Raw genomic sequence first — 22,002 nt, forward strand, 5'->3', positions numbered from 1 at the left:
CAACCTTACTATACAATCACGTTTGAAAATACATGGCCATGCTTGTCTTTACATTCAATCAAGGCTATGAAACTAATCAAATTCATCATCATCATCAGAGGAGGAATAGGACTGATCCTCATCAGCAGTGTCATCCTTCTGATTTTTGCACTGTCTTGCATGGTATAGGTCAGTGCAGGACAAGTTACTGGCAACACACTGACATGATTGAGTAGCACAGTCCCTTCTGCATGAACAGGACAGAATCTCAAGTCCTGCTTGTGGACCAGTGGGGACACTGAACCAGTCTACAGAGAGGTGCAAGTCACCATCTTGACCAGCTCTAGATCAACCATGCTCAACTGGGGAAGGAACCTCAGGGTTGTTCTCGAGGCATCTCCTCCAGATAGCACTTTGATAGCTCTGAGACAGTGCTTCCTGAGAGAATCTGAGCAAGGAGGTAACTGCCAGGATTCTATGCCTTTCTTTGCACAGAAAAGTGCATACCTCATGTCACTGATGTTGGTGATTCTGGACTTGGAGCTGTACAGTTTATATGTAAATAATTCTTGTAACCCTTCATACAACTCCAGTGACAAGGTCCAGTCTCTCCCCATCTTCTTGAAGGTCTCACAGAAGGTTTCTTTCCTCTGAAGCAATTTTAAGACTGACATTTTTCCACGACCTGCAAATGCACTTACTGTGTCTTCGAACACAGACAAAACAAATCCACTGCACTGTAAGCAGTCTGGAGGCATGTATACAAGGCAAACCCTGACACAACTGTGATCCTATACCACTAGCAAGCTGAGAGTTAGTGCGATATTTTTGTCCCTGTCTTCAGGAACAGGTCACACATGAGTGAATCACTGGTAGCTAGACATAGTACCAAGACATCAGTATCATCAGACACAAGGATGACAGATTTGTGACCAGTCCTTGAGGCATGGCAAGCATGGAGCAGAATACGTGTGTCAGCCTTCTCGAGTGGATGACAGGTCTGCTACCTCTTGCACTCCGTTGGCTCAGCTTGTAACATTGATCTTTGGTTGTTGTAAAAAAAAAAAAAAAAAACCTGGTGTCTACCTCCTACTAGGCTAATATACAAATGCTATATACCATTTAAAAGAGCATTTTGTTGGGATATAAATAAAGACATCTATCTACATGTCTTCACAAAATTATGGATGGAGAAAACAGAAAGAAAAATTATATAATTTGTACAAAAATGTCAAAAAAATGTCATTGACCTTGCCAAAAGGTCATGACCTTGACCTTTTACAGCAAATGCTAATGTCATAATTGGGTTTGCCATACCCAAAAACATAGGAATCCTTGTCTCACTTGTTATACCATTTTTAGATTTTCATCTATCTCACTATCCTGCTTTGGTTCATCAACAAAATGTTTTTCAACCTTAGATTACGTTTTGTACCATAACTTCTAACAGCTACTCTTGTCAGATGGCCATCATATATGATTGAAACGCTGAGATTCTAGGCTTTCAGAAAAGGTATGGTAACCTTTGCCACTTTTTCGGTAACGCTCTACGTATTTTGAGGTCCTGGCTCACGGTCTACTTATCAGGTTCGACAGACAGGACAGGCTGTATGCAAATGCAGGATACAGGAACACAGCTCAGTGGAGCAAAAAATGTTTACTGGGTACACAGGCTGTGGTCAGTACAGAAAGGCAGTCCAAGCAGAGCAACAGTATCAAAAACATCAGGCAAAAAGGTGTTGTCGATGTACACAAGCAGGTAGTCAAAAATGATGAGGCAAACAGCAAGGCAGAAATACAGGAACTGAGCTGGAAGGAAGACACAAGGCACATCAATCTGGCGTAGAGCAAACGCAAACTGTGATGCTTATAAAGCACCCAGGTGATTAACTGCAAATCATGAACAGGTGTGCGGAGAAGCTCCCAGAACCAGGGTGTGGCCAGATAGAGAGAGACACCCACCACCAAGAGCCAAGAGAGAGAGACAAGAAAAAGCAGGACAGAGAAAACCCAAGCAGAAAGACAGAGCAAGAGACAGAACACAAAAACAACCCCACAATCCAAGAACCTGACAAACCTGGCCAACTCTAATTTCCTAATTAGAGCTCGTTGGTTTTTCTGATGTTTCCAGACACTCTCTTGCATGGCTTCCATGTCGCTTGTGCTCCTGGTTCCATGACTATCTGCACCACAGCATGTTGGAACTCTCCAGCTCTGTTACAGAGTGCATAGCTCTGCCACGCTTCAGTTAAGTTCCTTCATGCTCTGTGAGAGCCTGCTCTCACACTGTTCCTGTCAGTTACTGTCCTTGACTAAGGAGTGGCTCCAAGAACTAGTACCAAGAACTATTTCCAAGAACTGTTTTCTGAGAACTGTATGAACTCTGTATGACACCTCTGAAGATAACTCATTAACTGTGAACGATTCCTGAACAGCAAACCTTATTTCCTAGACTGTGATCATTATTTCCAGAACTGTGAACATTCCTGTTTTAAGCCTTCAGTGAACTGTCTGTTGTTAAAGGCTTCAGTGTTACGAGTGCAGTCACTCACCTCCTCTCTCCCCCGTTCTCCTAGTTCCTGTTCTTGGCTCTGTGTGTCCCACCTGGCCCCGGCTCCAGTACCATATACTCCAGGATTTCAGTTCTCTTACAAGACTGGCAAGGGAACCTGCAACTCCCTAATTTCCACTACTCCAAGTGGACTGACTCTCCACTCTGCAGGCACCCCCAGTGCAGCATTATTATTTATCCAGTTATAGTAAATAAATATCTTTTCATCACAACCAGTTCTGTTCCTTGCTCCCAGCATTTGAGTTCATCACCAGGTACCGGCCCGGTCCCAGACCTCTAACCATAATGCAATTTGGTTCCATTTTGAGTGAAATTTGGTTCCATATGTCTGGTACCACTGCACGCTGTGAACCCTGCCCACTAGTGGGGGCAGCGTTTAGCTAAACATGCAGCATTTGTTTTGCTGACGGACGACGATTTGAAGGAGCTAACTGACTGTGCGAATTCTTCGAACACAGACAAAACAAATCCACTGCACTGTAAGCAGTCTGGAGGCATGAAGAGCTGTTAGGAAGAAGTTAGAATGAAAAGCTGGACTAATTTCTGACGTGATTTTTTTCACTGCACTGAGCAGGTACACATTTTTTTTTTTTTTGGGAAGTACACAAAGTTGGCGCACGGCATCAGACTGCATTATTTTGGGACTCCTATTTAAAGTTTGTGTTGGATTGTTGATGTCAAAGCAGCAGTGATGCACAAAAGCTGGACAAATTTGTGATGTGATTTTTTTCACTGCACTGAGAAGATAGTTTTTTTTTTTTGGAAGTACATGAAGTTGGCGCACAGCATCAGACTGCGTTATTTTGGGACTCCTATTTAAAGTTTGTGTTGGATTGTTGATGTCAAAGCAGCAGTGATGCACAAAAGCTGGACAAATTTCTGACGTGACTTTTCGCTGGAGTGAGGAAGTACAGGTTTTTTTTGTAAGTACACAAAGTCAGTGCAGTGACGCACTAAAATGTAAGTCCCTTTTCTGTTGTTTGTAAATTAATATAATATCAAATGACAAGGATCTATTTTAGCCGTAAAACAAATAATGAATGTTTTTACATTCTTTCAATGGAACGAATTTTTAATTTGGTGAAAGCTGGAATGTACCTTTCAACTCAGCTTTGCCTCATTGAAGGATATGTTCCAGCTTTCACTGAATTAAATATTCATACCATTGAACTCATAAACATTCATTATTTGTATATTAATGCTTACCACAGTTAGAGTTACCACACACGATCAGGCTAAACAAGGTTAATGCTGCTTAGTATTGACACAAACCACTTCCCTAACAATTATCCTCAACCACGGTTAGTGTGCTGGCATATGCCACTGCTAGTTGTAATTAGCACACGGCTTGTCACTAGTCATACGGTCGTCAACATTTCACTACATGGCAACACCAAAGGCTCGAAAACGTATCTGCTAATCATCTTCATTCTTTTATATGAAGCCTGTTATGGATGTTTTCAGGCTCCATTTACTCACCCTCACTCAAAAATTTAACACAAAGTGAACACAAAGAAAAGCAGACACATAAGTCAGAAGTAGGAGCAGAATTCATCTGTTATTGTGGGGGAGGATTACAGTAAATGTGTCTCTAATAAACTTAGACCAATCTCAGAGTTTCTTCTCTGTGGCCTTAGAAATGCTAATTGATCCTGCATGTGTTTGACAAAATGTACTGTGTGTGTGTGTGTGTGTGTGTGTGTGTGTGTGTTACTGTTTACTGGCTCCGTCATCTGCAAGATTTTTGCATTTCCAAGCCGCAGGGCAACAGATAGCAGCGAGCGGAGGTCACGTCTGTGGTTTTCACATCAAAATAGATCCCAGACTGCCTGAGACCACGCAATGTGTCACAACTTTGTAACTCCACAGAAACAGGAAAATGTTTTTTGGAACAGAGGAGTCTGCAGAGGATGATATGAGGTTGTCATTGAGATTTCATCCTGTCATATTACATTAGCACAAACACATCCTTGATACACCAGGAACACCAAAAGCATAACTCCATTTTAACTGCACATTCACTGTAACATCTCATGCACATTAGTAATCCTGGCATCATAATGCACGCCTACAGTGGTGCGTCCAGAAAGTATTCACAGCACTCCACTTTTTCCACATTTTATAATGCACTTGGTTTCAGTGCAGAAGGTTCCCGGTTCGAATCCCACCCCTACCACATTTCTCCATGTAATGTGGAGTTGCATCAGGAAGGGCATCCGGCATAAAATTTGTGCCAATTCAACATGCAGATACACCTTGGATTTGCTGTGGCGACCCCGAGTGCAAAACAAGGGAGCAGCCGAAGGGACTTACTTACTATGTTAACAGCCTTATTCCAAAATGGAGTAAATTAATTTTTCTCCCCAAAATTCTACTCACAAAACTCCATAATGACAACATGAAAAAAGTTTTTGAAATTTTTGCAAATTTATAAAAACAACAGCAAAAACATGAAATCACATGTCCATAAGTATTCACAGCCTTTGTTCAATACTTTGTTGATGCACCTTTTGTCAGGATGTGAGGTTCTGCCTGGTTTTGTTTTCATGCCTTTACTGTGGTTGCTTCTGTGTAGTCTTATTCTCTTGTCAGGGTTTTTCCCTGCTTGGGTTTTACTGTCCCTGTCTCTCTTGGTTGTATCTCCTGTCTCTTGGTGGTGGGTGTTTCCCTCTCCCTGGCCACACCCTCATTCAGGTGAGTTCCACGCACACTTGCTCCCAATCAACACCTCATCACTTGGGTGTATTTAAGATTTAAGTATTTTTTTGCCCTGTTACTTCACCAGAATGATGCGCTCTATGCCTTCTCTCCAGCCTTCTTTGTCTCGCTCTCGACCTGCTTGCTTCCCGTGTTCTTTGACCTCTCGCTTGTTTTTTCGACCACGCACCTGCCTGATGTTCTTGTTCTTTGCCTTGTTGGATTGCCTACTCGTGTACCAGACCCTGTTTTTTACCCAAGTAAACTGCTTTTGTCTACTAAGCGTTGAGTCCGAGTCCAGCATTTGCATCCTGTCACACTCGTTTACCAGTCTTGATAGTTCAATCTGGCCAACGATGGATCTTGTTCCTCCCTCCAAACGTTCACTACAGCCTTGAAGCAGGTCTTCCAGCACACAGCTCCGGGACGCGAGGCGGCGCGCTCCCTTCTAAGACTGAAACAGGGCACTCGCCAGGTGGCAGACTACGCTGTTGACTTCTGGGTCCTAGCTACCAAGAATGAGTGGAATCCTGCCGCCCTCCTCGATGCCTTCTACCAGAGGCTGGCTCCCAACATCCAGGATCAGCTTATTTCTGTCGATCTGGCCCCGGAATTGGATGATCTGATCGCCCTCGCCATCCGGATTGACCGGCGCTTATCGGAGCACTCGCGCCGCGAGCCTCGTCATGCTCCTCAACGCTTCGTAACACCAAATCCCGGACCACCAAGCACCCACCGCGCAGACATCAAGGCAACTCGTCAGGGCCACGACGAACCCATGCAGCTGGGCCAAACACGGCTGTCTCAGGAGGAACGGTGCCGCCGACGGGATGAAGGACTTTGTTTTTATTGTGGACAATCGGGGCATGTGGTCACTCGTTGTCCAGTCAGGGGTGCCGCAATGAGGTCTCAGGCGTCTGTGCGGGTGAGTCACAGTTCAGTTTCCTCCTCAATATCTCAGAATGTGATTACAGCTACATTGGAATCTGATCATTGTTCCAAGGTTGTGCATGATTTTGTGGATTCTGGCTCGGCTGCCAATTTAATGTTATCCTCTCTCACCAGGTCCCTGCACCTTAAGTTGTTTCACATCGGTCGCCCTCTGGTGGTCAGGGCAGTGGACGGCCACGAATTAGGACACATAACACTTAAAACACAGCTTGTCCGTCTCACAATAAATAGCAACCATGTTGAAACCATTAGCCTCCATGTGTTTGATCAAATGACTCACTCTGTGATCTTGGGGCATCCCTGGCTGCAACAACACAGCCCCAATTTCGATTGGTCTAAGGGAATGATTAAGGAATGGAGTTCCTCCTGTTCTGAGAAATGTTTAATCAAATGCGATTCCCAGCAACAACCTGTTTTTTCGGACCTCCAGGAGGTTCCTATTTGCTATCATGATCTAGCACCTGTGTTTAGCAAAGCAAAAGATAAATCGCTCCCGCCTCACCGTCCATACGATTGTGCAATAGACTTACTGCCCGGAACCAGTCCACCACGTGGTAAATTGTATTCTCTGTCCGTCCCAGAATGCGCCGCCATGCGGGAGTATATCCAGGAGTCACTCAATGCCGGACTGATACGGCCATCCTCCTCACCAGCTGGGGCAGGATTTTTCTTTGTTGAAAAGAAGGACAAGACTCTGTGTCCGTGTATCGATTATCGGGGAATGAATTAAGTAACAGTTAAGAACCGCTACCCACTGCCACTGATGTTGTCCGCCTTTGAATCGTTAGAGGGGTCCAAAATATTTACCAAACTAGATTTACGAAACGCCTACCATTTAGTCAGGATCAAACAAAGGGATGAGTGGAAGACTGCCTTCAATACCCCCACTGGTCACTGAGTATCTTGTGATGCCTTTTGGGCTTACCAATGCGCCAGCAGTGTTCTAGAACCTAGTTAATGACGTGTTGCGTGAATACCTTAACAGGTTCGTTTTTGTTTATTTGGATGATATTCTGATCTTCTCGCTAGACCTTGAAACCCACACCCAACACGTGTGAACAGTATTACAGACCCTCCTACAAAATGATCTTTATGTCAAGGCGGAGAAATGCGACTTTCATAAGTCAACAATTTCCTTCCTCGGTTTTGTTATTTCCGAGGGAAGGCTCCAGATGGACCCCAACAAGGTGGAAGCAGTGCGGGATTGGGCGGTGCCCAGTAGCCGGAAAGAGGTGCAGAAGTTTTTAGGATTTGCTAACTTCTACCGTAAATTCATTTGTAACTTTAGCTCTGTTGCCGCACCCCTTTACGATGTGACCTCCTCCCTCCGGGCATTTAAATGGACCCCGGAATGCGATGAGGCCTTCAGGGTCCTAAAGCAGCGGTTCACAGCCGCCCCCATACTACTCCTTCCTGACCCTGCATGGCAGTCTGTGGTGGAGGTCGATGCTTCGGATATTGGTGTGGGTGCCATCTTGTCTCAAATGAGTCCCACAGACAGCCGGCTGCATCCATGCACCTATCTGTCCCGTAAGTTGTCTCCAGCGGAATGCAACTACAGTATCGGTGACCGCGAATTGCTGGCGGTCAAAGTGGCCTTGGAGGAGTGGCGACACTGGCTCGAGGGGGCACAAATACCATTTCTCGTGTATACCGAGCACAAGAACCTGGCGTATTTACGATCGGCAAAACGCTTGAACACTTGTCAAGCTCGGTGGGCAATTTTCTTTAGTAGGTTTAATTTCGTCCTTACTTTTCGACCCGGGACTAAGAATGGCAAACCGGATGCGTTATCCAGACAATTTGATGGCCCTGACCCTCCTACAGAACCTGGTAGTATCCTCCCGGCTTCTTGTTTTGTTTCAGCCCTTACATGGGACATTGTATCAAGGGTTAGAAATGCTCACGGTAATGATGTTACTCCGGCAGGCTGTCCGGTGGGGAAGCTATTTGTTCTGGTCGCATTAAGAGGAGAAGTTATTGAATGGGGTCACAGTAGCTGGTTTTCCTGCCACACAGCTATCAAGAAGACCTTATTTGTAGTTCAACAGCGATTTTGGTGGCCACGGATGGTTGCAGACATTACCGAGTTTGTTAACGCCTGTCATGTATGTGCCATGTTTAAGACCTCCACTCGACCTCCCGCCGGTTCATTATATCCACTGTCTGTTCCTCGGCAACCCTGGACTCATATCTCTCTAGATTTTGTCACCGGTCTGCCGCCCTCAAAGGGTTACACTGTGATTTTAACTGTTGTGGACCACCTCTCGAAGATGTGTCATTTTGTGCCCTTGTTGAAACTACCCTCTGCTAAAGAACTTGCCGAAATAATGCTTACACGTCTTTCGTCTCCATGGCTTTCCGCAGGATATAGTCTCTGACCGGGGTCCGCAGTTTATTTCTGGATTTTGGAGGGAGTTCTGCCATCTCCTCGGGGCCACCTCCAGCCTTACGTCCGGTTATCATCCCCAGGCAAACGGTAAGTCTGAACGGTTTAATCAAGAGTTGTAGAAGGGTCTCAGAATTCTATGTTGACAGGAGGACGTCAACCTGGTCCTCACAAATTTCTTGGATTGAACTAGCCCACAACAGTTTACCATCAGCTTCTTCTGGGTTTTCTCCTTTTCATGTGGTTTACGGTCATCAACATTCTCTCTTCTCTTCCTCTATCCTTCGTTCCTCTGTTCCGTCTGCCCTTAGTCTGATTGTCAGGTGCCGACGAAACTGGGAGCGGGCTCGTCGGGCCCTGGGTCGCTCTTCAGCCCTTTATAAGGTGGCCATTGACCGTAAACGGTCGGTTGCCCCGACTTACTCGGTGGGACAGAAGGTTTGGTTATCCACCCGTCACTTGCCACTCCGTGGGGTTTTGCGCAAGCTGGCTCCCAGGTTCATTGATCCTTCCCCATTTCTAAGATCATAAATCCTGTTTCCGTCCGTCTTCGGTTGCCTCTGTCTATGCGTATTCATCCCACATTTCATGTTAGTCACGTCAAGCCAGTGAGGTCTAGCCCTCTGTGCCTTTTACTAAGAAGTGGCTTCCGTCTGTTCACTCTACCATACAGGCCTGATTGGTGGATTGCTGCAGAGATGGTTGCCCTTCTGGAAAGTTCTCCTGTCTCCACAGAGGAATGCTGGGGCTCTGACAGAGTGACCATCAGGTTCTTGGTCACCATCCTGACTAAGGTCCTTCTCCCCTGATCCCTCAGTTTAGACAGGCGGCCAACTCTAGGAAGAGTCCCGGTGGATCTGAACTTCTTCCATTTACAGATGATGGAGGCCACTGTGCTCATTGGGACCTTCAAAGCAGCAGAAATGTTTCTGTGGCCTTCCCCAGATTTGTGCCTCCAGACAATCCTGTCTCTGACAATTCCTACAGACAATTCCTTTGACTTCATGCTTGGTTTGTGCTCTGACTGTCAACTGTGGGACCTTATATGTAGACAGGTATGTGTCTTTCCAAATCATGTCCAATCAACTGAATTTACCCCAGGTGGACTCCAATTAAGCTGTATAGTGCAGCGGATAACTGAAAAAAAAATGCTTCAAATGGTGATGCAAGCACCAAATTTGGCACACATACTCCTTAGACATTACTCTTTTAAAAATGCCGGGTACCCACGTGAACTTTCAATAGGCGGCCAAGAAGGGGTCAATTGAAGTATTACACAGGGGTCAAAATTTAAAAATGCTCCAATCATATTGAAAGGTATTCCATATTATTTGTCTGATCATAAAGATTCCAAAAAGGTATAGTTTGGACTATCTGTAAATGAATGGTCTGGAGTTATGGGGTAAAAACAGCAAGAACACAGAGAAAGGTCAATTTCAGTTTGTACAGGGGTCAAAAGTTAAAGTTGCACTTTGGTGCAGTCACGGTGCAGCCGCTCGGCACAAAGAAACGCCGTTATGAAGCCTCACAGGACATGTTCTGGCATGTCCAGCTCATGCACAATCACAATCGGATATTCACACGACTGGAAAGCAACCGGAATCCATCTGAAATCCACCTGAAAGCTGTCCTGAGAGACCAACACCGAGGTGGTTTTGTCCCGCTTAATGAACGGCTCCGTGGCGCCTCCCTCCGCTTTTCTTTCCATGAAAAAAAACTCCTGTAACGGTAGAATGTGCCGGAGAAAGTGCTGATGTCCACATCTTCTGCCTTTTTGTGAATGTCAGACGAGGTCCCGGATCAACAAAGCCTTCACGTTGGAAATAATCTGGTTGCTTCAGCGGGGTGTCAGCCTATCGATGGGGGCTGGGAGCGCGCTGCGCTCTCAGGAGTTGTGGGCCGTCCTTAAAGCGGCAGTAACACTCCTTAATCTGTTTAATCCCCATAAAATCGTCCCTGAAAGCCATATTAATTTTTCGAACGGTGTCCACCTGGAGGTCTCTCAAAGTTTCTGGAAAAAAATTGATGCAGCAAAGCTCCAAATCGTTCAGACATTTATTCGCAATAAAAATCCGCCGAGAGGGTGGACCAGTGCTCACACAAAGCCTGCTCACAGGCGAATGACGCAACCGACAGGCATGAAAAAACTCACTCATGCACACGAGGGTTCAAGCTTGTCTGACGCAATCACACGTGATTCAAATCCATATGGTTTTTTAAAAAAAAATAATAAAGTCGGATACTTTTCTAATAGACCTCGTATAAATGAAAATCATTTGAAATTGAATTGAAAATTGTGTCTCCTGCAGTGTTTGTTTCATCTCGCACCCTTGTCAGGAAGAATCAGTGTAACTTGTATTCTGTGGAGGGCCAATGCTGCCACAGCAGTGTGACTAAGATGGGTTTAGAGCCCTCTGGGTTTCGCCTTGTGCTCTTGGTGCTGACACATATGTTGTGACAAGGCAGCTGGATGTGGCTGCTTTACAGCCTGTCTGCAGAAGGCTGCCGTGGCTGTGAGGGTTAACAGGCCGGAGCGCTCTGGGAAAGTCACTGACATTCTCCCAAAAGTGGATGCATCACATTAAAGAGAAAACAGCATCGCTACACAGTGCCACACTGTGTAAATAAGTGTTTTTCTGACACCGGAGGAGATTTGAGGAAGTTTAACACAAAGCATATTTAACTGTAAAAGGTAAATGTAAAAACAGGTCAGGTCTGAGACCATGCGCTGGTGCTACATGCTATCGCGTCCACCACACCATCGAACTGCCCCAGATCCTTGACAGCCACCACCCAGAGATAAAACAAATCCACCCCAATTCTCCACAGTAATAATTTTTCTGCTGTAACCAGGTAAAATGTGGGCATATCCATGGATTTCTGCAGCAGCTGAGCCACCTGTGTGCTGGATCATGCACAGAGAAACATGCCGCATGGCCATCGTGTCATTGCTGATGAACCCAAGGATCCACCAAAGACACCTAGTACCAACACAACATCTAGTACTGTTGTAGCCGAGAATCTGGTCTTGGTCTCAAGACCACCCTTTCACATACTCGTTCTCATCTTGGAATTTAAACCAGTTCTACTCTATCTTTACTCGGTGTTGGACTAGAATACATATCCACATTAATTAAAAATGAAAATTAATTAAAATTGTTTTGAATTGCGCTTTATTTGATAAAACAGCCAACAGTCCAATTAGTTGGCCCCAGTAAGCGCCACGAATGAACAAGCAATCCACTTGCATTTTGTTTCATCAATCACAAAAACTTAATCTGCAGCAAGAATTTCCAAAAGTTGTGCAGAAAGCAAGTTCTCCAAGTTCTTACTTGTGGTTTTTAGATATCTGTCTCAACTCCATTTCTCCTCTTTCAAAGACATGGTCTTGATTCACACCCAACACTTTAAGGTCTTACTCTTGGCCTTGACCCGGATTCAATATAGGTGTTCTTGTCCCCATCAATGAGCATTTTTACGTGACAAAAATAAACAGACTGTTATGGATGCAACCCCAGAGGAATGAGGATTGGACCCCAGGATGCAGGCAGCAGGACACAAGAGGTTAAGTGCAAAGACAAGGTGTTTAATGACCCAAAGTGATGGTGATAATACAATGGTGACAAAACTCTCCCAAGTGGCAAAATCTAAAAATGCATTGACAGACAAAGTGAACAAACCAATAACCAAAATCAGCAGTCTGAGCGCAAAATCAAAATGAGGTGCTAACAAAAAACAACTGTCCCAAAAAACAACTGCGAGAAGTTCACTTACTGACCATGATAAGCAGGTGCAGAAGGTGTCCCTGCTCAGGTCTTGTTCATTATGTTCTGTCAGTCTGTCTTTATGATATCTTTTATTTGCTTTTTTGATCATCTGTCTATTTTGCTTTTGTCACAGGTTGTTGTTTCTGTTCTCCACTCACTATAGCCACATGTTGAGTTCCATTCTTGTTTAGTTTTTGATCCAATGTCTTTGATTTTTGTTCATGATTGCTTTAGTCACAGCTTGTTTTCTGTTCATCACACTTCAGCTACATGTGCCATTCTTGTTTAGTTTAGATCCACGTTTTTGATTGTTTCATGATTGCTTGTGGCACAAGTTTGTCTGGTTTACCATGTTAGTCTTCAGTTGCATTATTCATGTCAGTTCCATTCTAGTTTCAGCTTTTGATTTTCTTGTTGCTTTTGCTTCAGTCATTTCCATTTGTTGTCTAGTCTAATTCTGTTCATGTTTAGTTTCAATGGAGCCTTTGGTTTTTAGTTCTCTCTAGATATTTTAGTATTGATAGTTTCTTAGTCATGTCCATGTTGTCACTGCACTCCCTGGTCTGTCCATTCTCATGTTTTCACCGCCAGTTTCATTTGTATCACTGTCTCTCCCTCTGTTCACTTCACTCTCTTGCCCTTCACCAGTACATTCTCATCTCTGTTGGCCAAGCCCAATTTGTTTGTTACCACCTCACCCACTTGTCATAACACTCTCTTGTCTCACAGTTGTCTCTCATCTCTGTTTCGTCTGTTCACACCTCCTTCACATCACATCCTACTTATCCACTGTGTATTTAAGCCCTGTGTGTTTGTTGATATTGTTATCTTCGTCCTCGTCTTCTTGTCATAGTCTCTTGTTCCCACGTTGTGCTCGACCTCGCTTTATTTTCTGGATCTGGATTTTTGTCTTTGCCCCATGTTACATTGATTTTCCGTGCTCTTGAACCCCACCTGTTTTTGACAACGCCTCAGTTTATCACCTGCCTGCAATGCTGACTGCCATTCTGTGTACCAGATCACCTGCCTGAATCATCGATAAAGCCTTTTTACTCAACCAACTGCCTGTGAGTCTGCATTTTTCACCCTACCACCTTCTGTGCCCAGAACGGATGAGCCCATACCAGGGAGCAGCAGACTTATCCACCAGCCATGAATCCGGACATTGCTGTCATTAAGGACATTTTTCAGAATTTTTTTTTCTTCAATTGCTTTCATTCCTGCTATACTCCGAAGCAAAAATTAGATTTTTGGATAAAGCCTGCCACCTGGTCCACTGCTTGCAGATGACGAGGCAGAATGGATTGACCTTGACGATGACACCTCATCAGATATGGAAGGTTTGGATCTACAGAACACTGCCACCGTATTTTTTAAGATTCAGGACTTATTCTACGAATTTTGGACAGTCCAGATCAGAAGGACAGGCGTTAAATTTTTTCCTCATTCGACCAGATCCTGCAGGATGAGCCAGAGATCGTGTCAGATTACCCTGACCTGGGTAACATCAAAGCTCTGTTCAAGCGCAGTCAGATCCCTCCATACATTGAGGATCCAGTGGACTTTCTTTCAGAATATGAACTTTATGATTCCTGTCTTGATACTCCATGAGTGATCACATTTTCTGCCACAGCCATCACACTCCCTCAGCAGGTCACCCCGACCACGCCTTGTCAGCCGCCAGCAGTGGTTCCTCTGTGTTCGTCTACGTGGAAACAGGCCAAGCAGAGTCTACAGCCTAGAGAGCCCGCTCCATGGTCAAGTGCTGCTCCTACGCCATTTGGGCCCACACCGGTCCCACAGAAGCTTCTTACACCCGTTAAAGCCTGCAGCCTCTATATTCTCTCCACCTGCGATAACTGAGGCTTTTATGTTGCTTGAATCCCCTGCATCTGTCACATCCTCTGCAGGGCCATCAGGAAAGTACACACCCACACTGCAGCCAGTGACACCTGCTCCGTGCTCATCGCCGCATCAGCTCCGGGAAACTCCGGTCCTGACTCCTCGACGCCACTCTCTGCAGGCTTTAGCAGCTTCACGTCCGCCTCTTGCTGTGCGCACACCACAATCAGCAGCAGCCTCGGTATGCCCACCTCCACAGCCCATGGCTGCACCAGCTGAAGCAGAGCCGGCGCCGCTCACTCCGTCCGGCCTGTCAGCTGAACCGCTGGAGAAATTCCCGTAGCCTCAACTCACAGTGGCGCTACCTGCATCTGAAACTTCTGAGGAGAACACATTACCTACGCCGTCAGCAACGTCAGCTGCATCAGGACTTGTAAGCACATCCCAGAGATCATCTGCCACTCAAACACCATCTGCGCAGCCACAGCTCCCGGCGGTGCCTGATTACTTGGAAACAACAGCAGCGTGCCCCTTCAACCCTCCATGACCTCAGCACCACCAGAAAGACCTCCGGTAAGGGTCAACCCACCTCAGCTCCTCTCGGTGTGCATGCAGTGGGAAACACCGCCTGCCACGCCTCTTGAAATGCTTCCTCGCACACAATCATCAGAGAAGCTCCCGAAGGTGACCTTGGGTGTCTCAACCTGCAAAACTATCAGTCTTGCTCTGATTTGTTTCTCAATGATGCTCCTTTTCCCCCCCCTCCTCCTGTTGTGCCCTCCAGACAAGCAGATCTGTGTCTCTTATTATAATCGGTTTTTGTTCCATTATGTCTGTGCAACAACTTTGATGGTTAGTTCTTTGATTTTGTGTTTCTGGGTCATAGTATTTTTCTGGGCCCCTACCCTAGAGTGTTTTGGTTTGACGCATCTGTTCCTCAGTTCGGATTTTGTTTGATTTCCTTTTTATATCTAATATTAAGTTGTCTGCTTTTGGTTGTAACACAAGTATATTTTGTTGGGTCTGTCGTGGTTTGCGTCCTCTGATTAAACTTTTATTCCCCATGTAATTTTTCCCTCACTTTTTCTTATTTTCACGGTTCTCTTTACCATACACTCAGAGCGGTTCTTCAGTTCATTTGGCTGTTAATCAAGTTTTTTCTTCATGTTTCTCCTCTGTTTGCACTTCTGTTTATTATTGCCTTCTTTTTTGGTTCTGTTGGATTAGGTACCGTTGGCATTGTTTTGCTGAACACTTTTGCTCATTGTTTTATCTTTTGTTCTTTTGTCTTCCATGGCCCTCATAGTGCTTCTGTTTTTGGTTCTTTGGTTAAGTATGTTAGGTCCTCTAATCTGGTTCCCGTTTACTGTTCGGCTGCTGGGTTAGTAGTTTTACGTTTTGTCTGGCATACAGTTCTCTTTTGGTCCTTTCACACATTACTATTGGGTTTTGGCAGGTTTTTGTTCTCTGTGCCACTCTCCGGTCCACTACCTACTCTGTGGCTAGGTTGGTTACTCTGTTTTCTGATTTACTGGGCTCTACAAGTTGGTTGTTCCTTTTTTGCACATTCTCACACCGCTTTAAAATTGGCTGGATGGTTGTGCTCCACTGTGGGATCTGCCCCAGTCGCAGGCGGGACACTGTGAGCCGCCTCGGCCACAGGCAGGTAGCCTAAAGGCACGCTGAAGCCTGCCTCAGCTGCAGGCGGACTGCCAGACGGCCTCTGGAGTTCCACCCTCACTGAGGGGCAGATGGCTGGATGGCATACTGAAGCCCACCTCAGCCATGGGCAGACTGTCAGATGGCTTCTGGAGATCCAACTTCATCGTGGGCGGATAGCCAGGCGGTACTCTGATGTCTACCTCAGCTGCAGACGAACGGCCAGACGGCTCAATAAAATTCGCCTCTGCCGTCAGAAGATTGCCAGGCAGCTCCTCCTGGATGACATCCGCAACTGGGGCGGACGGCTCCCCTGGAGCGCATAGGCCCTCTGACTATATATACAAGTAGTTTACACACACACCCACACACTAGAAAACATTAACCACAAAATTTGTAAGCACTGAAATTATATTTAAACTAGGTTTTCATTTTTCAAAAACAAAAACGCATGTTCATTTTTAAGTGACTTGCACAACACATCTGTGAACCACTTTTGGCTCCCATTCAAACTACTGAAATTTGTATACAAGTATAGGCAGTGGACGTGAACTTTAAAGTATTTACATTAATTACATTTATAAAGCACCAAATCACAACAAAGCTGCCCCAAGGTGCTTCACCCAAGCGAAGCCCCTTTCACACTGAGCTTACATACAGTTGCGGTGTGATGTGTATGGAGTACGCTGGAAAATTGCACAGCTTTTGGTGTAGCCTCTGTGTAGGCTGGTGTGTGATTGCATGTGATTAAGTTCCTAGTCTTGCTTTCAGTTGTTTACTGCCATATATGTAGCCCTCGCCGCTATATTTTTCTGTCCACTCCTGCCTACTTTTGTTTTTTGACAATGTGGAAATGCATTCCATTCTCAAAAGAGTACATGAGCGGCACTCACGTTGCACACAGGGAGAGAGAGAGAGAAAAAAAAACCTTGCAGGTGGAGGGGAGAGTGCTGCAGACTGACACAATGGATTTGATACAATGGAAAAAGTCAGAAGACATTATTTCCAGGAGTTAATGGACTTTAACGTGCCACAATTGTGAGAGAACTTAAGAAGGTGAAAGTGCCTGGAACAGCCGCTGGCAACCGCATGCGCTGTCAGTGCATGATAAGTGGACATGGACATGTCCTCTAACTGGCCATCCATCTATGACAAATTAACCTGGATGTGGAAATGTCTTCCCACTGGCGATTTGTCCATGAGCAGGAGTTAACTGACTTTACTTAACTTGCTGCAGTCGTGAGAGAACTGGAGGAGGTGAAAGCAAAGCGAAGCTGCGGCTGGCGGTTGAGCACATGATCCACCGTAAGAAGTGAACAGTGAACGGTGGATGTGGAAATATCCTTCTGCTGTAGATCTGTTCGTGAGGACATGTCCTCTAAACATGGAAGCTTGGCTCGCCTCTTCTTCTTCTGTGGTTTTGAAGTTTCACTGCCAACAAAGTCCAGCGGGATGAATAAAATCTATCAATTCAGGTATGTACTGATAATAGGATTTTTCGCCCTGGCATGTAGAATTGTAGAAGCTTCATGTACAGTAGAACAGTGTTGTGTAGATTTACAAACAGTTGTGGAGTGTTGTGTAGACTTGCTTAAAACTGTGTTGTTTCTGTGTCCAGTGCTCTACGCAGAAAAAAATTAAACGTTTAATTTTTTTGCATCCACCTCACGTAGCCCTCTGCATACTGCTGGGTAAGGAGGCAAAAACTCGGCACAGAGCTGCTTAAACTTGGCATAGAGCTGCTTAAACTCGGCGTAGAGCTGCTTAACTCGGCGTAGTCAGTATGCCGCAAAACGCAACTCTACATTGGCCCCCATGTGAAAGGGGCTTAAGGTCTAACCTCTTACTAACCCCTAGAATAAGCCCACAGATGACAGAGGTAAGGAATAACTCCCTCTGATGATACTGAGAAAGAAACCTCAAGCAGACCAGACTCAGGGGGGTGACACACTGCTTCAGCCATTCCAACAGTTACAATGTTTTTACAAAGTTTAACAAAGTTTTATAAAGTTTGGAAAAAACAAAACCTCAGCTGCAACAATTTTAGGCATGGAATCTAGCCATCAGTGCAGAATCCTGCTGTCCACAGAAACCACCCTTTCGTATTTCCCGCCGTACCTCGGACAGAGAGAAAAAAGCAGAATCAGTTGGCCAGAAAAGCCACACCTAAGGTATAATTTAATAACATTAAATCAATAGGAAAGCAGAAAAAATACTATGGCGATTGCTGACTGCTAGCCCTAAGCTTCACTACCCCAAATTTGCATAAAGTTGAGGCAAAGACCTGTTCTGTTACTAATAAACAGTGTTGCCACTGCTACTATGTAAAAGTAATCCAATTACTAATTACATGTTGAAAAAGTAGCTCATTTACTTTACTGATTACTCAGTTTTAAAAGTAACTAAGTTAGATTAATAGTTACTTTCTTAGTTATTTTCAGCAGCTGCTGACAACACCCCCCTGCCACCTCAACATGAAAACAATAACCTGTTTTGCCAATACTCACTTTATAGTCACCCTTTCTTGACTTCAATGAACATGGTAAATGGACTGCATTTATATAGCGCGGACTGCATTTATATAGCGCTTTTCCATCTGCATCAGACGCTGAAAGTGCTTTACAAATAATGCCTCACATTCACCCCGATGTGGACATAGATACCTTTTATTAAAAGTAAAATAACATCTTTCTTGACCTCATATTTAAATGTCAACAGCACTGTAATGGTAAAACTTACAATTTCTAACCAACACTGTTTATAAATGTAATTATGAGTAGCTCCTTGTCATTTGATTGGTGCTTTGTATGTCACATGACATGGATTATTTGTCTGATGTGTGTTGCATTGCATTTGGAGTGCAGTTTGGCTCCATTTAGAGTGTGAATTTGGTTCCATACGCTTGATACCATTGCACTCTGCACAAACACGCACACACACCCTTTTCAACCTATATTCAATTGATTACACCACAAAGACAAGTCAAACTCGTAGACTTTTTTGTTTTTGTGCAAATATTTGCTCATTTTGAAATGGATGCCTGCAACACATTTCAAAAAAGCTGGGACAGGGGCAACAAAAGACTGGGAAAGTTGATGAATGTTCAAAGAACACCTGTTTGGAACATTCCACAGGTGAACAGGTTAATTGGAAACAGGTGAGTGTCATGACTGAGTGTCCATAAAAGGAGCATCCCCAAAAGGCTCAGCCATTCACAAGCAATGATGGGGCGAGGATCACCACTTTGTAAACAACTGCATGAAAAAATAGTCCAACAGTTTAAGAACAATGTTTCTCAATGTTCAATTGCAAGGAATTTAGGGATTCCATAATCTACAATCCATAATATAATAAGAAGATTCAGAGAATCTGGAGAACTTTCTACAAGTAAGTGGTAAGGCCAAAAACCAACACTGAATGCCCGTGACCTTCGATCCCTCAGGTGGCACTGCATTAAAAACCAACATCATTGTGTAAAGGATCTTACTGCGTGGGCTCAGGAACACTTCAGAAAACCATTGTCAGTTAACACAGTTCGTCGCTACATCTACAAGTGCAAGTAAAAACTCTACCATGCAAAGTGAAACCATACATCAACAACATCCAGAAACGTCACCGCCTTCTCTGGGCCCAAGCTCATTTGAAATGGACAGACGCAAAGTGGAAAAGTGTGCTGTGGTCTGATGAGTCCACATGTCAAAATTGTTTTTGAAAATCATGGACGTCGTGTCCTCAGGACAAAAGAGGAAAAAGACCATCCAGACTGTTACCAGTGCAAAGTTAAAAAGCCAGCATCTGTGATGGTATGGGGGTGTGTTAGTGCTCATGGCAAACATGTTGCAGGCATCCATTTCAAAATGAGCACATATTTGCACACAAAAAAATTAAAGTTTATCAGTTTGAACATTAAATATCTTGTCTTTGTGGTGTATTCAATTGAATATAAGTTGAAGAGGATTTGAAAATCACTGTATTCTGTTTTTATTTACATTTTACACAACATCCCAACTTCATTGGAACTGGGTTGTATTTGAGAGATTTGAGACATATTTGGCGTGTTTCAAGTGTGTATTATTTTGGTGGAGTATTTAGCGTGTGTGGTTAGTGTGGTGGTGTTTTTTATGTTTTGTAAAAATGAGGCTTTTTTTTTTTTTTTTTTAAATTGGAGCAAGACGGAGTGTGCAGTGCATCATCAGAGTCTGAACCAGACAGTGAGGATTCTGATGATGACAGAGATGATCCCTCTTTTGTTGTGGATGAGCAACCAGAGCAGGTGGATCCACCGATGTGCGCACAGATCTCCACAGTGGGTCAGATCATGAACTTCTCTTCGCAGCTTCTCCAGAACTCAGGAGGTACAGAGCTCTGTCCCACCACTGAGTCCTGGAATGCAGAGTAGGATGCAGACACACAGTGCTCTGGCAAAGGCTGTATGCACCACAATGGTGTGAATAATGGCTATCATGTTCTTATTTACACCACGGGGTGTAAATAATGCCGCGTCACATCCTTATATGCACCACGGTGGTGTATATAGCCAGTCTGCATTGCTCCAGCAGTGGCTCCAGGCGCTTTTCGTTTAAAGTGTTGAGATCAGCGTTAACTTCGGTTTCGTTTCATTCCTCTTTCGTGCTCGATTCACAGGCTATTCTGTGATGGGAAAAGTGAAAGCTCATTCATCCACCTTTTCTCGATGATTTGTGAGCTTGTGACTTTTTTCCCCTTCATTCAGGAATCGTCGTATGCCGTGTGAGCAGGGCATAGATTTTAGCCATCTAAAATCTTTAGTCCAATTTCAGTCAACTGAGATTTATTTAACCAAGTACTGCTGAAAGAAACTGCTGTAACAGCCAAGTTTGTCTGTCCATGGTGAAATCTTCAAAACGCAAAGAAGAATCTCAGTCAAATGGTGAATAATCTCACTGAACTGTCCTCTCAAAACTGACATTATGTCAAGGTTATAGGTCTAAGGTCAAGATAGAATAAGAGGTCATCGTCTAAAGTCAAGGTTAAATCATAGGTCATCTTCTACTTTCCACATTTATATCTTCAAACTGCAAATACCGAATTCAATCAAACTTGATGGATAAACTTGGTGAACTGTCCTCTTGAAACTCAGGCGATGTCAAGGTCATAGGTCTAAAGTCAAGACAGAATCAGAGGTCATCATCTAAAATTAATTACCCCAGGAACTAAATGCAACATTGAAGTGTTCCTTCTGCTTTCTTCTCAGTGAAAAAAGTATCAAGATCTCTGACATCAATTACATTACATTACTTTAACAAAATTGCTCGCCACTGCCATCACCTGGATGCTTTAGGACCTTATGTCACAAAAAAGTGATCAGTAAACAAGTCAGAATTCTAACCGCCCTCCACTGTTAGATGATGTAATAACGGAGCGCACAGCTCAATTACTTTTATTTTTCTAACACTAAATTTAAAAAAAAAAGCCAGGTTCAGCCAAAATAAGAACCATTAAGCACATTTCCTTTGGGCTTCGGGAAATTAAATTTTTTCCCCCTTTATTTCTTGAAGTAAATGATAATTGATTGTTATTTAATAAATAAATAGCAACCCAAATCATTTGGTTTCACTCTGAATCCTTCTGTTCGATCAGAATAACAAATTGTCAAACCTGAAATTCAGGATTAATCGAATAACTGGTCAAACTTTTGCAGGTTTTAATGAAGTAGTTTCTCTTTAGCCCTACCTGTTGTTGTTCTTGTCGTCGTCAGCTGCTCCTCGGTTCCACACAGAATAAAAACCTAAAACCTGCCGCCGCTACTTCTTCTGATCTGACCGCACGAAGGACCTAATTCGTCCACGCCCGCGCGTGCGTTCGGGTCATTGTGGCCAGAGAAAAGGTTGTTTGCGTCGCACGCGGACACGAGGAGCGTTCACGGAGCCGATGCTTCATGTGAGCGAGGGTCGGAGAAAACAACAACGACACTGCTGTTGAGGCGTTCAGGTGCAGCTCGGAATCTTTTACGATCGTCAGCAGCATTACTGAAAAACACCAAACTTGTTAGAAGAACAGTAAGAAGATATTAACTTTGTATTTTTTTTAATGATTTAAATCAAAAACGGCTGTTTCACGAAATACAAAAGAACAAAACAGTACAATAATTCAATACTAAAATAAAA

At 44.2% G+C, this 22,002-nt stretch overlaps 1 protein-coding gene across 1 annotated transcript in view; it reads right to left on the reverse strand.

Moving 5' to 3' along the window:
* LOC117500973 (SERTA domain-containing protein 4-like) overlaps positions 1-21,795 on the reverse strand; it is a 60,856-nt gene extending 39,061 nt beyond the window's left edge. The window contains exon 1 of the mRNA XM_034159765.1: positions 21,569-21,795. The gene's annotated coding sequence lies outside the window, so the exon portion shown is untranslated. The remainder of the gene's footprint in view (positions 1-21,568) is intronic.
* Between the last annotated feature and the right edge of the window lie 207 nt (positions 21,796-22,002).

The sequence above is a fragment of the Thalassophryne amazonica genome, chromosome 19 (assembly GCF_902500255.1).
Source record: "Thalassophryne amazonica chromosome 19, fThaAma1.1, whole genome shotgun sequence".
Lineage (NCBI taxonomy): Eukaryota > Metazoa > Chordata > Actinopteri > Batrachoidiformes > Batrachoididae > Thalassophryne > Thalassophryne amazonica.